The sequence below is a fragment of the Solanum lycopersicum genome, chromosome 12, assembly GCF_036512215.1.
Source record: "Solanum lycopersicum chromosome 12, SLM_r2.1".
In the NCBI taxonomy this organism is placed as follows: domain Eukaryota; kingdom Viridiplantae; phylum Streptophyta; class Magnoliopsida; order Solanales; family Solanaceae; genus Solanum; species Solanum lycopersicum.
In genome coordinates this window covers 53,877,105-53,893,368 of record NC_090811.1, presented here as the reverse complement: position 1 = coordinate 53,893,368, position 16,264 = coordinate 53,877,105, and the positions used below count along the sequence as shown (strand labels likewise).

The window sequence follows — 16,264 nt, the reverse complement described above, 5'->3', positions numbered from 1 at the left end:
TTTTACATTGTTTGATAAATACAGAAGAAAAAAAGGTTAAGAATAAGACTTGAAGAATGACGTGCCACTCATCACCTATACAAAAAGGCGAAGAAAAATGCAATGGTAAATATGAAAATATTTTGACTGGCCTAACATGAAATGATGACGAAGGTTGGTCATATAGGACCGAATTGAATACTCAACAACATATATATAACAAAGATTTATATAATGACCCTTACTAGAAACTAAAGACAATAGTTTATCAATTTAGGACAATATTAGAATCAAAATCAAGACGAAGGGAACTAATCATCATGAAAATACAATTACAATCTGAAGTAGGAAAAGAAAAAACACATAAAATAATTTAAGAATTTTAAATTAAGATATCATGCCTTCTAACTCAAAATATGAGAACGCTATTGGCTTATATTTGTTGAGATGAAGGACAAAAATGAAACATGCATGTTGAACATGAAAGTTGGAAAGTTAAGAATATGGAGGTGGTGGTGATGGAGAAGGTGATGACTTCTTGTAGTAGTCATTTTTTGGCAAAGATGGCACGTAGTATTTTGGTTTACGTACTGAGGGCATCTTTTTGTACTTATCTTCTACAACATATGACTTCTTATAGTAGTCATTCTTTGACAAAAAGCTGTTTTATATTCTTATTTAGGTACTGAGGTCACCATAGGAACATAAGACACCTTCTCTTAGTTGTCTTCTAAAACTGATGACTTCTTGTAGTAGTCATTCTTAGGCAAAAAAGTCACCGTGTATTCTTCCTTAGGCACTGAACGCATATTTTGGAACATATGACACCTTTTTGTAGTTATATTCTGGAATTGATGTCTTCATGAAGTTGTCATTCTTTGACAAGGAAGGCACCTTGGATTCTTCTTTAGGCATTGAGGAAACCTTTGGAACATATGACACCTTCTTGTAGTTATCTTCTGAAACTAGTGGCTTCTTGTAGTAATCATCCTTTGGCAAAGAACAGACCTTGCATTTTTCTTTAGGCACTGGGGGAACCTTTGTAATATATAACACATATTCATAGTTATCTTCTGAAACTGATGACTTCTTAAAATTGTCAAATTTTGAAAAAAATGACTCCTTATATTCTGATTAATCCATTGGGGTATCTCAGGATCATATGGCGCCTTCTTGTATTGTCTTCAGTAATTGATAGCTTCTTAAAGTAGTGACTTTTCTGCAAAAAACGATTCTTTATATTCTGGTTTAGCCATTGAGGATTGCTCTGGAACATATGGTGCTTTCTTGTAGTTGTAATATAGAACGAACTGCTTCTTGTAGTAGTCATTATTTGGCAAAAAAGACACCTTATATTCTTCTTTTGCCTGTGAGATAACCTTTGGAACCTATGACACCTTGTAATAGTTATCTTCTAAAATGGGTGGCTTCTTAAAATTGTAAAATTTTGGAAAAAAATGACTCCTTGTATTCTGCCTTAGGAACATATGATCTTCTTGTTACTATCTTCTGGAAATGATGACTTATTGAAATATTTGATTATTGGAGAAGACAAGATCTTGTATTCTGATTTAGGCACTTAAGGTATCTTGTATTCCTGTTCAGCAACCAAAGGTACTTTCTATTCATTATCTTTTAAAACTAATGTCTTTTTTTCGTAATCATTCTTTGACAAAAACGACGTCTTATATTCAGTTTTAGGCATTGAGGTACCTTGTAGTCTTCACTTTTTGCAATTGTAATTGGTACTTTGTTGTATATTTTATTTGTTGATTCATAAGATAAGGTGAGTATGTCATAGTGCATGTGGCAATCAGTAAAAATGCCAAAGCACAAGCAAATTGCTTCTTCATTTGGCTTCCATTAGAGAAAAATTGGATTCTAAGGCTAGATACCGGATTTTGGTAAAGTTGCATATTATTGTACGTGTTCTTTGTTAGATTGACTGGAATAAAGTTGCATATTATAGAACGTGTATTCTCTGTGTTTGGATCTGTTTGTGTCTTAAACTGGTGTATGATAAAAAGTGACAACATTAGAACAAATTCAAGAATCTATGTAATTACTACAGTTGTGGAAAAACCAAACAATCCATTTATGTTTTGTCATATATGTGTTTATGCTAGAGGGTGTCTACAATGATATTTTTGTTTGTTTTCTCTTAACAATAATTAGGGCAGGAAATAAATTGGTTCTTGTATGTAAAAAATCGTGCTAGATAACCACAACTTACAAATCCTTTATCTTAATTACTAAGTTTGATGATATGAACTTTCGAATATACTCTCTCTCTCTCTGTCTATAATTGTTTGTCCACATTTTCCTTTTTAGTTGTCACAAATTACTTGTCCATATAGATAAATCAAGAAAGGACAAAAAAAATGTATCTCTTGTACTCTCAATTAATACCTTAGAAAAAGGTAGAACTTTTTGAAAATCTTAATGTTTTAACTCAAGCACTATATAATTAATAGGGAAAAATGGTAAGTCACCATGTCAATCATTATTAATTTAATAGGTGTTTCGAGTCAAAAATGGACAAGTAATTAGGGGCAACGTGAGTACATACACACACAACTATTGTTCTTGTAAACATAAGGAAAATAATCTTTAGACTAGCTCAATATCAAAATAAAATAAATCTCTAGATTTTATGCATTTGTATAGTCTTTGTTTATGTGAAGGGCAAAACTGAAGCTCCGCATGCGGGGCAATCTTTTTTATAAGCAGCCATTGTTTGATGCACCCCACATGATACTCATGGCCGCACCCAAGTGTCCCGATTCTTTGTTCAAGCTCAAATCTTTCCTGACATATGATATAAGTCTCTTCAGCTTTTATTGAACTTGCTACTTTGTCTATTGGCACTTCAACATCCTCTGCAATCTCCTCCATTTAAGCATGTTGATGATCCGGATCACTTGTTGGAGGATTTCTCCAATTTTGTGAGGATTGGTTTAGCAGATTTACCGCTACACCGATTCTTAAGAAACTATATATATCTACTGAGTTTTGATTACTCATGTTAAGAACATCAATAATTGAAGAATGGCAATAAGAATTTCTAATTTTTTTAATAGAACATAAGTAGCAAAAATAATGTAGAATAAGCTTGAGTGAAAATAATTATATAAAGTGATGGCCTACCATATCTATATTTGGGAACTTAATAAGTTGTTTTACTAATTTATATTGAAATCAGATTCATTGACTATATAATATATATATATATATATATATATATATATATATATATATAGAGAGAGAGAGAGAGAGAGATGGCGTACCATGTTTTCTATTTCATTTGGGAAACTAATAAATTGTATTCCTAATTCATTATATTTGGAAATTTAGTAAATTATATTCCTAGCTTATTATATTATTGGAATTAATAAATTGTATTCCTTGTTCATTTTGCATTACTATTTTTTTGAAATCAAATTTATCGTCAATATGATGTATAAAAAGATGGCCTACCATATTGATTAGTGTATTTGGAAAGTTGAATAACCTATATTCTTAATTTGTTGTAACGATCTGAACTATCCTTAATTAGGAGAAACAATAATTCAGGGAATTGTGGGACCACTATCCCGTCACAGCATGTCAAGTACTGCTAGGGCGGCGTGGTGCCAGAGCGGGGTAAGCTAGTGATAGGGCGGGATAGGCGAGATAGAATGTAAATTACGAAAAATCTTATTTTCTCCATCTTTCTAAAATACCTAAATAAGTTTTAAAACACCCTAAAAACCATACAAAAACCGATTTAAGCTTGGGAATGAAGGAGAAGGAAATCTCTAGCGTGAAGATACTGAAATATTACAGATTCTTGGAAAAATTCACTATCGTGAAGCCTAAAAAACTGGAATCAAAGTCAAAATTTTGTGCAACTGCTTGGCTCCCATGTAGGTTATGTTTTATGAATTAGTTATAAAGTTGTCCTTACTGCATAACATATGGAAATCAATGGTAGGGTTATACGTAGACCTTCGTGCACCAAGTAAATTTGATGAGTAATCCCTAGAAATCAAAGTATGTGGATTTATGCCTTAAGAAGAGGAATCGATGAATTCTTAGGGACTCTGGAATCGGTATCATGGGAACAATTGGTTCAAGAATAGGACTATGAAATCACCAATGGAACTAGATTTATGAATGCATGCTAGATAACATATTGGAGCGATTAAAATGACGATTTTTGATGAATTGTGATTAAAACCTATAAACAAGTGTTAGATCATGAACTAGGCTAAGTATGGTCAAACTAATGTTTGTATATGAATATTACATTGTTGATACACTTGTTGTCAATGTGATGGGTGAACTATGATTGCAATGTAATCATGCATTAAATGTATGATCTTGAAGATACAGTTGTGATTGTGATGTGCTGAATGGGTCTGTTTCAATATTTTAGTTGTGATTGTTATCATGATGTTTGAATGGATCAGTTGCCACATTCCTTTATAACTATTTAATTGGGCTCCACGTTCCGGCATAACTATGGTTTCAGTTGCCACGTTCCGACACTACTAACGTTGATTAGTTGCCACGTTCTGACAAAACTAACTATTAGGTTTGGTTTCCATGAGAGAACCAACGATGTAATATAAAATGTAAAGTTGTTCATTGTTCGTAAATGTTTATGATATCGTATAGGTTTTATATGTGCGTGTGAGTTAGTGTTGTATTTACTTACTTATGTTGTACTTAGTAGGCACGTGTATAATGATTTATATTTGATTGTTCGTTATGATGAGCGAACCTGTTGTGTATGGTGGAAAGGATAAATATTCAAGGGGTGAGTAATAGACAATAAGGGTTGTTCATGTGTCGTAATGGCGAGGAGTTGAGGTAGTGTGTGTGATGACATATGTTTAGGTGGTTTTCACCTTGGAGAAAAAAATTGGGTGTTCGTGTTAAGGGAGTCTCATGTAATATATTGTGTGAATGTGATGACAAAGTAGGGGGTATGACGTGAACAGTTACTTGAAATGTTGGTGGTTGTATTTGTGGGATTTTGCTATGTGGTAGAATGATTAGTCAATGATAAGTATCTGGTAGGTAAGATAACCTTTTTACTTCTTTCATTGTGTTTTTTGATGCCAATCCGTCGATAATATCAAAATATTATTTATCTATTTTATTCATAGAGATCAGATTCTATCAGAACATATGGTGCACTATTTGATTCAGTATACTCATATGGTGCTTATCTAGTTGTCTCAGTATAAAGGTACTTCATGTATTAAGTAGCAAAACCTAGAGTTATTAAACTTTTGTAAACATTTCAGCCTTATTTGATCTTAAGCACTTTCATCTATCATATTTAAAAAAAAATTTCTATTGCATTTGCAGTCATGGGGCAACATGATCCTACCAACCATCCTTTACAAATAGACATGAACTTAGGAATACAACCACAATTGGAAGATCAATAATTGTATGTGGTAATTGCATTTCCTCCCTATTCTCAATGATTTCGATAATATTAAATTATTGTTATGCTTACGTTGTTTGTTGAGCTAGAGATAGAAATACACCATATTTAGTTATATCTAAGGGATTATGGAAGGAAAAATATGATTAATTTTAATTAGAGCAAGCCTACTAAAATTAGTAATATGCCTAAATTTTTACTCACAAACAACAGTTATATACTGTTTATTTGTGATCAAACATAAGAATCTCTTTCTGTTCTCTCTTTCTGGAATATATCATGATGAATGTTGTTGCAACAGTTTCCTTGTTTTTTAGATTACTTTGTTCTTTTTCTCATCTAGTTGCCAGCTTTCATTTGAAATAATGAAGCTTCCATGGCGAGTGGTGTATACCATTTCTACAAGTTCTATTGTTAGCCTTTTGTTGCAATTTATCTTGTAAGTGGTCTTGAGTGTGAGAATATTATAGTATCAAGACTAGACTTCACTTCCTGTCCTAAAGAATATTTACATTGTATTATTTTCTGACATTTATTGACTTTTTATATATATACATATTGTTCTTAGATAAATATTTTTCCAGGTAATGCCTGATAATAACCAGTACATCGAGAGGATGAGTATATCATTATAAAAAGGTTGATATAAAATGTATATTTGATCGGTTTCACATTTTGGTTTTTATTACTACTAAAAATCGTTAAATTTTAATATTATAGGATAAAAGATAATTAATATACCAATAACCATTTAGAAAGGTGTTATCTAATTTTAAAAAGAAATAAAACAAAATAATATAAAATCAAATTTCTAACATCACGTAGAGAGGTGCACTCAGTATTCATCACATTATATGATACTTCGAGTGTGATTTTTTCAACCTTTTAAAATATATAACACTACTGTGTATGATCTCGGGAGGAAAGCATGAGGTCATGTGAACCTCGTGAACCTCGTCGGGTATGCCTCTTGTCTTAAGGGTGTATCTATAACTATCCATGACATTTTTTAGTAGTTAATTACAAGACGATATGCGCTACTATCACTTTGCTGGACTTTTGGAATATGCTTCTTTCTCATCTCTAGTAGTCTTGATGGGGTGTTTTAGTTATTTGTGGTAGATTATATTTCTTTTTGGAGGTTTGTTGATATAGCAGGGTTACTTTTGGTTGGGTAAGGCAGTAGACCTGTTAGAGGAGGTTTATTGGATGAGAAGCCTTGTACGGCTTGTTGTTGTTTTCATTTGTTGTTGATAAAAAATAAAATATCAGTTATTGGAATGATATTATGTTGTGAATTGTTGTTTGAAACCACATTTATCTTGTCGTATTATTTAGTATTCTAGTCAAGTTTTGCCACATAAAATGGGATGATACTATGTTCAGTAGAAAGGTTTGTGTAATGTTATGCTAACTGATCTATGATAATCTATGTAGTCCATATATCGTAGAGTACAAGGATTCTTGGAACGACAAGGTCGTGCTGGTCTGCTGCTTCTTCTCACCTAGAATTATAAGTTATTCTATTTTCCCATGTAACCCTCTGTCAAGGTTTTACCTTTGAAAGTGTGTGTAATGGTTAAGATTTATTTTTATCATTTACCTAACATCTTGGATCCAAGATATAGAAACTATCAGTAAGAAGTGTTTTGCTCCTACATGTAGTCATCATGCAGGTAGAACATTACACAACATGAGTTGTGCATCACATCATTAAAGAATGTATGTGATTTGATTAGTTGTGACGATTTTCGGACAACACTAAGTAATAAGAAAATTAACTGTGTAGGTCCTATTTCTTAGTTGTGTCTGGAAAAAATAACAAATTCCTCTGGAATGTAAGTTTCATGCATTTTCATCTTTTTTTTCCCTTTTGAGAGAATCTATGTACATTTGAATCTCATGGTAGTCAACTGACTTTATTATCTGGTCTTCGAATTGATATATTAATTAATGTTAATTGAATCGGAATAGACAAGTATTGTGGTCCTACTCAAACCATTGAAAGTAATGGTCCTTGGGTTGGAGAATATGGTGTAGCCTTCAACAGTGGGGGTTGTATTGTGTCTAATCCCTTTGTAGAAAGTTCTTGGTAAGATTTTTTTGCTTAATTTGATTTATAGTATTGGCTAGCAATCAAGTGAAACAATTTAAAAGACTCACTGGTATTATCATGCTATAATGTATACGTCCAGTAGTGATTACTGGACCTGGTCCCCCGTAAAAATAATAGTACAGAAATTAAATAACTCGAAGTTAATTAGAGTTGTCAATATGGGTTGGCCCACGCTATCTAGTCTATTCCATAAATGTTTTGAAATTTAACGAGTCAGGTGGGCTAGCCATTTTTGGTGTGGGCCATAAAAAGGTCAACCTAGACATTAAGAAGTATATTTTTTTATAATTCTTTTAATTAAATTATAATATAAAAGTATTATCATAAATATCGATAAGACAACTTTACATTGTGTTAGTGTTACTACTTGTTAATAAAATCCACAAATAAAATTATCCTTATAAATTTATCAAGTTTGATTTTAAGTGAAATCATAATTAGATAAATATAAATATTAACCTAATTATTTTCAAGTGATCATAATAAAACACAAAATGACATTCCATATGTTACGACCTATGTAGTGATTTCGTTGGAAATTTAGGAAACTTTTATTTCATGTAGTACATATTTCATAAACATAATTTATATTAAATTGCAATATTTCAAACTTTTAACATATTTTGAGTTAAGATTCTTGTTATTTTTAATACTTTATTTTATTTTTATTTTTTTGTTCAATTTTTATTTAGCCCGTAGACCGGCTCTATCCATATTTCCCAAGCCCCACAAATCAGCATGCTTATTCAGGCCGAGCTAAAAAGCTCTTTTCTTAAATGAGTTTCAAAAATCATAGTCCAGCCGATGAAATTACGAGTTAGTCCAGGACGATTTTACGGGCCTACCCCATATTGACGACTCTAAAGTAAATCACGCACAATAATTTTACGGGAAAACCCTCTTGCTCAATGGAGGTCAAAACCATGATATGTACTCACGAAATTTCAACACAAACTCCATTTCACTCAAACACAAAAAAGTTTCAGATTACAAACTCTTGAAACCTAGGAATTGAGACTCTTTAATCCTTTGATATAGACTTCAAGAATCCAACTAGGCTAACTCTAGCCACCATCTCAAATCTCGAAGATAAAAAGCTAAACAAGCAGTAACTTTGATTCACCAACAAATCCACTAACTCTAGTTTATACTCCTAGGCAGCTCTACCCAAGAAAACATAACAATAATGATGTAAAGATACTTGATTAAAACATAGATCATTCAGCTAACTAACTCTAGTTATCAGACTCAACTTTAAAACTTAGACAGACATTGATCTACTATCCTTTATAATTTAGGAGTAGATTTCCAATATAAGAACATAAGAGATAAATCTCAAAATACAACAAAGACACTTTTGCATTCCATCATGTTTCTTGTTGAATATGAGCAGTGTTCTTCCTTAAAGATAGATTCCTCTCTATAAGCTTATAAATTTCAAAATTAATAAAATCTTGGATTTGTCTTCAGAGAAGTGACTATGATCAAATGGAAACAAACTATTGAAACCAAGCCATCTAGAACAATGCCATACCTTATTGATAGGAGGTTGATAAGATTTTGTTGTTCTTACGAAATTATAAACAATATTGTTAGAGAACTGACACCTTCGGTAAGATCCCAAAAGCATTAATCCACCTTCTTGAGGTTTCTAATCTCTATTTTAAGGATATATGCACAAATATATCTTGGCAAAATTATTCCATATTTGTTGCTGATGAATATCTTGACTAGAGATTTTGAGCTTTTGCGTGAATAAGGGGCTTGATAGGCTAAAAGGCTCTAACCGTGTCCCACGAAGAAGAGCTAGTACCTGAATTAACTTGGAAAATCATATGTTTCTCTGCGTCTTCTCTAACTTTAAGCATGTGTTTCAAGGCATGGAAATTACCCGAAGCCCATTCTTTACCTACTACATGAGCTTTAATGCAATACTTCTTTTTGGCAAATGAGGCCCAAAGAGAATTTGAGGTTCTCAACCTCCACCACCTCTTCATTGTTAATTTATTGCTAAAGTCTTCCATACTTTTGAAACCAATAGCCCTCGTCACATGGAACTCATTAATTTAACCAAGAATTCCAAAAGTTATTACGATCATGGCTACTACCCTTATATCAATCAACTAAATTCTTATCAATTAACTTAAGAGCACCTTTGAGAGTGGTGAAAGCATAGTGAGTATATATAGGAACTTATTGGAGAACACTCTTGATCAAAAAAATGGGCCCCCTCCCAACCCCCTCCCCATAACAAAGAAGCTTACCATGCCAACCATTAAACCTTTTGACAACCTTACTAAAAATGTAATAAAAATATTCTAGCATATTTCTTACCAACATACAATGGGCAACCAAGATAAGTAAAAGGAATGTTTTTTCCCTGAAATTGGTACATTTATTTCACCTATTAATCCTTTGAGCTGAAGTTTAAGAAGCAGGTAAAAATAAACTTTTATCTCTATTGACTAGCTTTCCAGAACTTAACTCATATACGTTGATATAGTTCATGATGAGTCTCATAGAAGGAATATTTCCACTGCTAAAAATAAAAATATCATCAACATAATGCAAGTGATTTATATTAGTACAATTAGGAGGCATGGAAAAGGGGATGAACATATTATGATCGTTCATATAATTTAAAGATCTGGAGAGGATGTTTACAACAAAAATAAAAAGAGAGGGGGAAAGAGGATCATCACGTCTTAAACGTTGAGAAGAAGAGTCAAAATCATATCTAGCTCCATTAATAGCCACAAAGTACCAATTTTCAGAGATAAGATCAAAGATCATGTTTGTACATTATTTAGAGAATCCAAACTTCGTCAAAAATAGATATTGCAGAATGTCAGAACGTTTTGGCATATGCTTTGGTCATATCAAGTTTTAAAACAACAGTGTCACCCTTGTTAGTCTTACAAATTTTGTGAATGATTTCCTGAGCTAAAAGAACAATCTATGTGATGAGTCTCTCTTTACAAAGCCGTGTCGGTTGGGAGAGAGTAGATATTTCAACATCAGATTTAATCTCAAGAAAACTATTTTGGAAAAATATTTGTTAGTAAAGTTTGAAAGACTTATGGGCCATAACTCACCAAAGAAACTAGGGGTGTTAATTTTAGATATTAACAGTTGGCAAGTGTGCGAGAAGTACCCGGTCAGTTTTTTAAGAAGGTTTAAACATATGCTATGATATCCTCTGTGATAATCTTCCAGAAGCTTTGGAACAATTTTCAAATATATCCATCTAGCCCTGCATCACTTAAAACAGTAATACTAAAAAATAACTTCTTTAATTTCTCTTTCATCAGGCATACTATAAAACCTTTTCGAAATTGATAAAGTTAGGAATACACTATATGTCGGCCGAGGTGGAGCTGGGAGCAAACCTGTTTCTACCTCTTTAAATTAAATGTAACAAAACATATTGATATAATTAATTTATAACTTTCCATTTTCAAATTTTAACTATCCGAAGACCACATCATGTTGAATTTTCCGTAGATCTGATGGATGTCAGTTGGATCTAAGTGCAGCGAGCAATGAACAATCAATACAATCTTATGTTAATTGAACTCAATTTTAACTTGTAATAAAAAAAATACGTAAAATATAATTCAAAATACAAACAACACTAAAAACAACTTAACATAAGTAAATAAATGTTACTGCTTGTTATAGTTTCTTAAAAGAAATGCAGAATTCAGAACAAGTCTCACAATAAAGAGTAGGTTGAGGAGTATTTTAAAAAATCTGCAAATGTTACTTGCCTTGGATATTTTTTCATCTTTGCTGATCCATTTTAGTCTTTTTTACTGGATTCTGGATAAATTCATCTTTTTTCTCTCTTCCCTTATCATGCTATTGGAGTAGTTAGTGTCTTTATCACCTTCTTCAAACCATTTGAATTGAATTTTCTGAAGAAGTATGGATTCTTTCAATTTTATCCATTAAAGATACTCATCATGCGCTTTATTAACGTCTTTCTTGTTGTGTTCAGTTTTCACTTGAATATCAATTTCTTCTAAATTTTGAAGCTTTATTTCTCGCTCCACGTATTCTAATGAATATCACATCTGTGTTTCCTCAACCATAAACTCACCTTTACTCAAGTATCTTCATTTTTGACAATATCATCCACATGATATTGAGGTTAAATATTAACTTTTTCTTACATTAAAAGTGAAACTCTAGAAATTTATTTCTTTCTCGTGATTTCTCATTTCTCATTTTCCTTTTTGCAATGATTACAAGGAAATGCAGTTATCAATTTTTTATTACATTGGAAGTTGTACCACACAAAAAAGTTGAACATATTGTATCTTGATGAAATTAAAATTTAATAACATCATAGTTTTAAAAAAAAGTAAGAGTTTTATACCGAAAAACATATTCTACACTTGAGTACAATAATATAAATGGACTATGTGTGATCATAGGTTACAAAAGTTGCATGATATGTTCTTGGGTGATGATATCGAGTTGATTTTGCATCACAACGTTGTCGCAATAAGTAGGAACACACAACTGGTAGAAGCATGTTTGTGCAGAAGGCAAGTGCTGACAAGACTATGAGGTTCTAGAGATGCAAAGTCTAGAGTCCTCATTGAAGTTCAAAAGAAAAGAAGAGCCTTTTTCTTCTCAGCAGGCATACACTCAACTATCTAATGCAAAGAAAAAAAATTACGTATGTGTTTGAAACCGCGAGTTAAAGTGTCAAGTTTAAATATCGTGACAATATATGACTATCTTCATATCACTCCCTGAGCCTATACCATGGACGTGACCGACACCCAATAACCATTACTGGATTTGAGCGGACCCTTGACCTGGCTTACTTAATTCAGTGGAAAATGTAACTAATATAAGAAATATTACTCATAAAAATAACTTCAAATAGATATCTGGCCAAAATAGAACTTAAGTCTCACATACAATATTTGAATGCAGTTGAAGAGAGACTCAAAAACTTAAACTATCTGACTTTCTATATCTCTATTGAGCCTCTGAGATATTAAGATGGATGATGGGTCAAACTCCAAAATATCTTATAAGTAAAGACTAGAACCAATAAAAGAGTCCTCTCGAACGCAAGGAGGCTCGCCACTTGCTCAAAGTGCTTAAACTAGATCAACGAGGCGCTGGATGTTGATCCTGGTAACCTGCGTCTTCATCATATGACGATGCAAGCAAACTTGCATTAGTACATTAAATGTACGAGTGCGCAAGTTTGAACGCTAAACAACAAGTTAAGCTCAAAAATAATAAGAAGGAATAATTACTTTGGTTCTTCTCCCCTCATGAAATACTAAACTTAATATAAAGCAATGATGACACATGCAATATATATAAATCTTCTAAAATACTGTAAAAACTTAGTTTGCTAAAGGAATTTAAATAACAAACTCAATATTACTTAAATATGAATGCAATATAGTTTCTATTAGAGATTCTCTAACTGACAACCACTATTATGAACCTAAGTGATGATACAAAGTCTTGCCCACGCTGCCAAAACTATCCTATACTTTGTGGTCGCTTAGAACTACTTAACTTAGTGGATCCACTAGCTTAACTAAAATGATCATCTAAAAGGTATGACACGTTAACACCTATGATCATTATATGGTTTACATGGAGACTTGAGTTAATATGATCTCTCATCCACACATCGATACTGAATACTACTCCAAAAATACACTTTATCTCATGCTTTAAAAATAACTTCCTTTCTTTGGATTGAGATAACTACTCAACATTATCTTTAAAAAGCTCTCTTGGAATCAATGTTCTCTTTTCTTGTTCAAATATTTTTTAGGAAATCTTAGTTTCCTCTTAACTTAAATGTGGAAACATTTAAAAAATTTAGGGAATATTTAGTTCCCTTATAATTTTTGATAAATGAACTCGACTCTTTACTCTTTTCTTAACTTGAAAAACTTGAGTATAAATCAACTCATTGGAGTACTTAGTTCCGTTATATTTCTTTAAATGAAAGACTTCAGCCTTAACTGTTGAATCTAACTTGAAGCTTAAGCCTTAAAACATAGTTAAAAACGTTTAATATAGACTCTTTAAAACCTTTAAGAAGTTTGCTTTGACTGACTTCTTAACATTACACTTGACTCTTAACTTCTTTGACATTGATCTTACCTTTCCCTGAATTGGATTGTGGATTCAAGGTCATGATTTGTATTCTTTGATGATTTCTAGATGTATTGAAATCATTACAAGTAATTAGAACCATTGTAAGGTCTTAATGTACCTTAGAAGGACTAAAAAAAGGCTAAGCTACGAAAATTGGGCAAGAAACGTTGACTCGAGCGCATTTAGGACTCGTCGTGCCAACCTCAATTCAGTGAGGCATGATTCTGGCGCACAAGTGGCGGGCTGCATCAGGCCCCAAGTGACTGAGGTGTGGTTCTGGCACACAAGTAAATTGTACACCTCTAGCTAAAATGATCGAGACTGGGAGTTCATAAAGTCTCACTACCTCCTAAATGTATAACTTTGCATAATTCTCTGCCGAATGAGTAGTCTTTACCGATAAAAAGTGGGTTTACTTTGTCATTCTATCGACAATTACCTAAATTGAAACATGGTGCCTTCGAGACTTTGGAAATCCTGTGATGAAGTCCATATTAATAATCTCCCAGTTCCATTCCAGAATTTCTTTGTTTAGATCCAACCCTCTAGACCTTTGATGTTCTAAACTTGCCGGCAATTTGGGCACTTTGCAACGAACTCAGCAATGTATTTCTTCATACCTTTCCACCAGTATACCTCTAACAAATCATGGTGCATCTTTGTGGAGCTCGGGTGAATGGAATATCTAGCTCTATGAGCCTCCTACATGATCCTCTTTAAGAGTCCATTCACCATAGGTACACAAAATCTACCTTGATACTTCAACATACCATCTTTACCTTCTTCAAAAGCTAATACTCATTTCTTATGAACATTCACCTGCAAATCAACCAAACTAGGGTCTTGGTCTTGCTTTTCTTTCACCTTTGAAACTAGTGATGATTCAGTCCCATTGGTCACCACTATCCCTCCTTCCGTCGAAGCGATAAATCATACTTCTAGGCGTGTGAGTCTATGCACATCTTTGGCTAACTTCATCTTTTCTTCCTAAACATGGGCGATACTCCCCATGGAAAACCTGCTTAAAGCATAAACAACCACATTAGCCTTACCTGAGTAGTAAAGAATATTTATGTCATAATCCTTGTGTCACTCCCCAAACCTACACCTTGGACGTTGCCTAAACCTAATGACCATTGCTATCCTTGAGAGAACCCTTGGCCTGACTTACTTAACTCAGTTGAAGAATTAATCATTCTCGCAAAGATAATTAACATCAAAATGTCTTGGCTAAAGTGACACTTTTGTCTCAAAAAAGAACATCTGAAATGCAAGATAAAGAGAGACTCGAAACTAACTATCTTACAGACTATCTGTCTATGAAGACTCTATAATACTAAGATTAATGTTGGGACAAACCCGTCAACATTCAAATTGAAAAGGCTAGAAAGCAATAAAAGAATCCTTCAAAATACAAGGAGGCTCACCACTGACTCTAAGTGCTCAAACTGGATCAACAAGGAGTTTGACGCTGATCTTGGTTCCCTGCGTCTGCATCATAAGAAGATGTCGCCAAAGTGGAATCGGTACGTTGAATATATGAGTATGCGAGTTGAAATGCTAAACAACATAAGCTAGAAAGAGTCTGAAAGAAACTGAAGTACTTACCTGTCTCAAGTACACTTAACATTACTAACTCATTTCAATATTAAGCAATTTCAGCACAAGTGTGTATGTGTGTATATGTTTATATATATACAAGTGAGTTTCTCTAACCGACAACCATCACTTAAGAACTAGACTGATGATACAACGTTTTGCCACACACTGTCAGGGCCATCTTACACTTCGTTGTCCATATAGAACCTGAACAGCCTAATGAATCCACTAGTATATGCTAAGAAACAAAAAAAGAATCATCTAAAAACTATGACCCTTTTATACCCATGGTGGCTACATGGATTATGAGGGATGGGAGTTATCTGAACTCTCCCTTATATCGCTGCTCAATACCACTCCCAAAAATATCGTCATATTAGCTATTATGTTTATAAAAACATAATTACTTATGTGATTTGATATTAGTGCTCAAAACATAGCACAAAGTCTATCTTGCGAATTTCAGTTTCCTCTCTTGCTTTATTTAGAAACCGATTACTATTCCCTGAAAACTAGCAAAACGCTCTCCGAAATTTCAGTTTTCGTTCTTTACTTATATGTTAAAACATTTATATCTTTTTAGGTATTACTTAATTCCCTCATAACTTTTGATAATTTAAATCAAGTCTATACTTTTTTCTTAACTTGAAAATTTAGGTCTTAACCAACTTTCAGGGAATGTTTAGTTCCCTTATATTTGTTTGAAGGAAATATTTCAACATCTTACTCTTTCCCTTAAGATTTAAACTTTATCATTAAAACGAAGTTATAACGTTTAGTAAAGAATCTTGAAAACCTTTTGGAGATTTGCTTTGGACTAAGTTCTTAACTTTATTAATGACTCTTAATTCCTTTGACTTTGATCTTAGCTTTCCTTCAATTGGATTATGGATTCAAGGTTATCATTTGCATTGTTTCATAATTTCTAGGTGTTTATAAATCATTTGAAGTAATTAGAATCATTGGAAGGTGTTAAACTACCT

The 16,264-nt window shown here is 32.8% G+C and overlaps 1 pseudogene; it reads right to left on the bottom strand.

Annotated features, from left to right (window-relative positions):
- Positions 1 to 474: 474 nt before the first annotated feature.
- LOC109119093 (uncharacterized) overlaps positions 475 to 16,264 on the bottom strand; it is a 97,760-nt pseudogene continuing 81,970 nt past the window's right edge.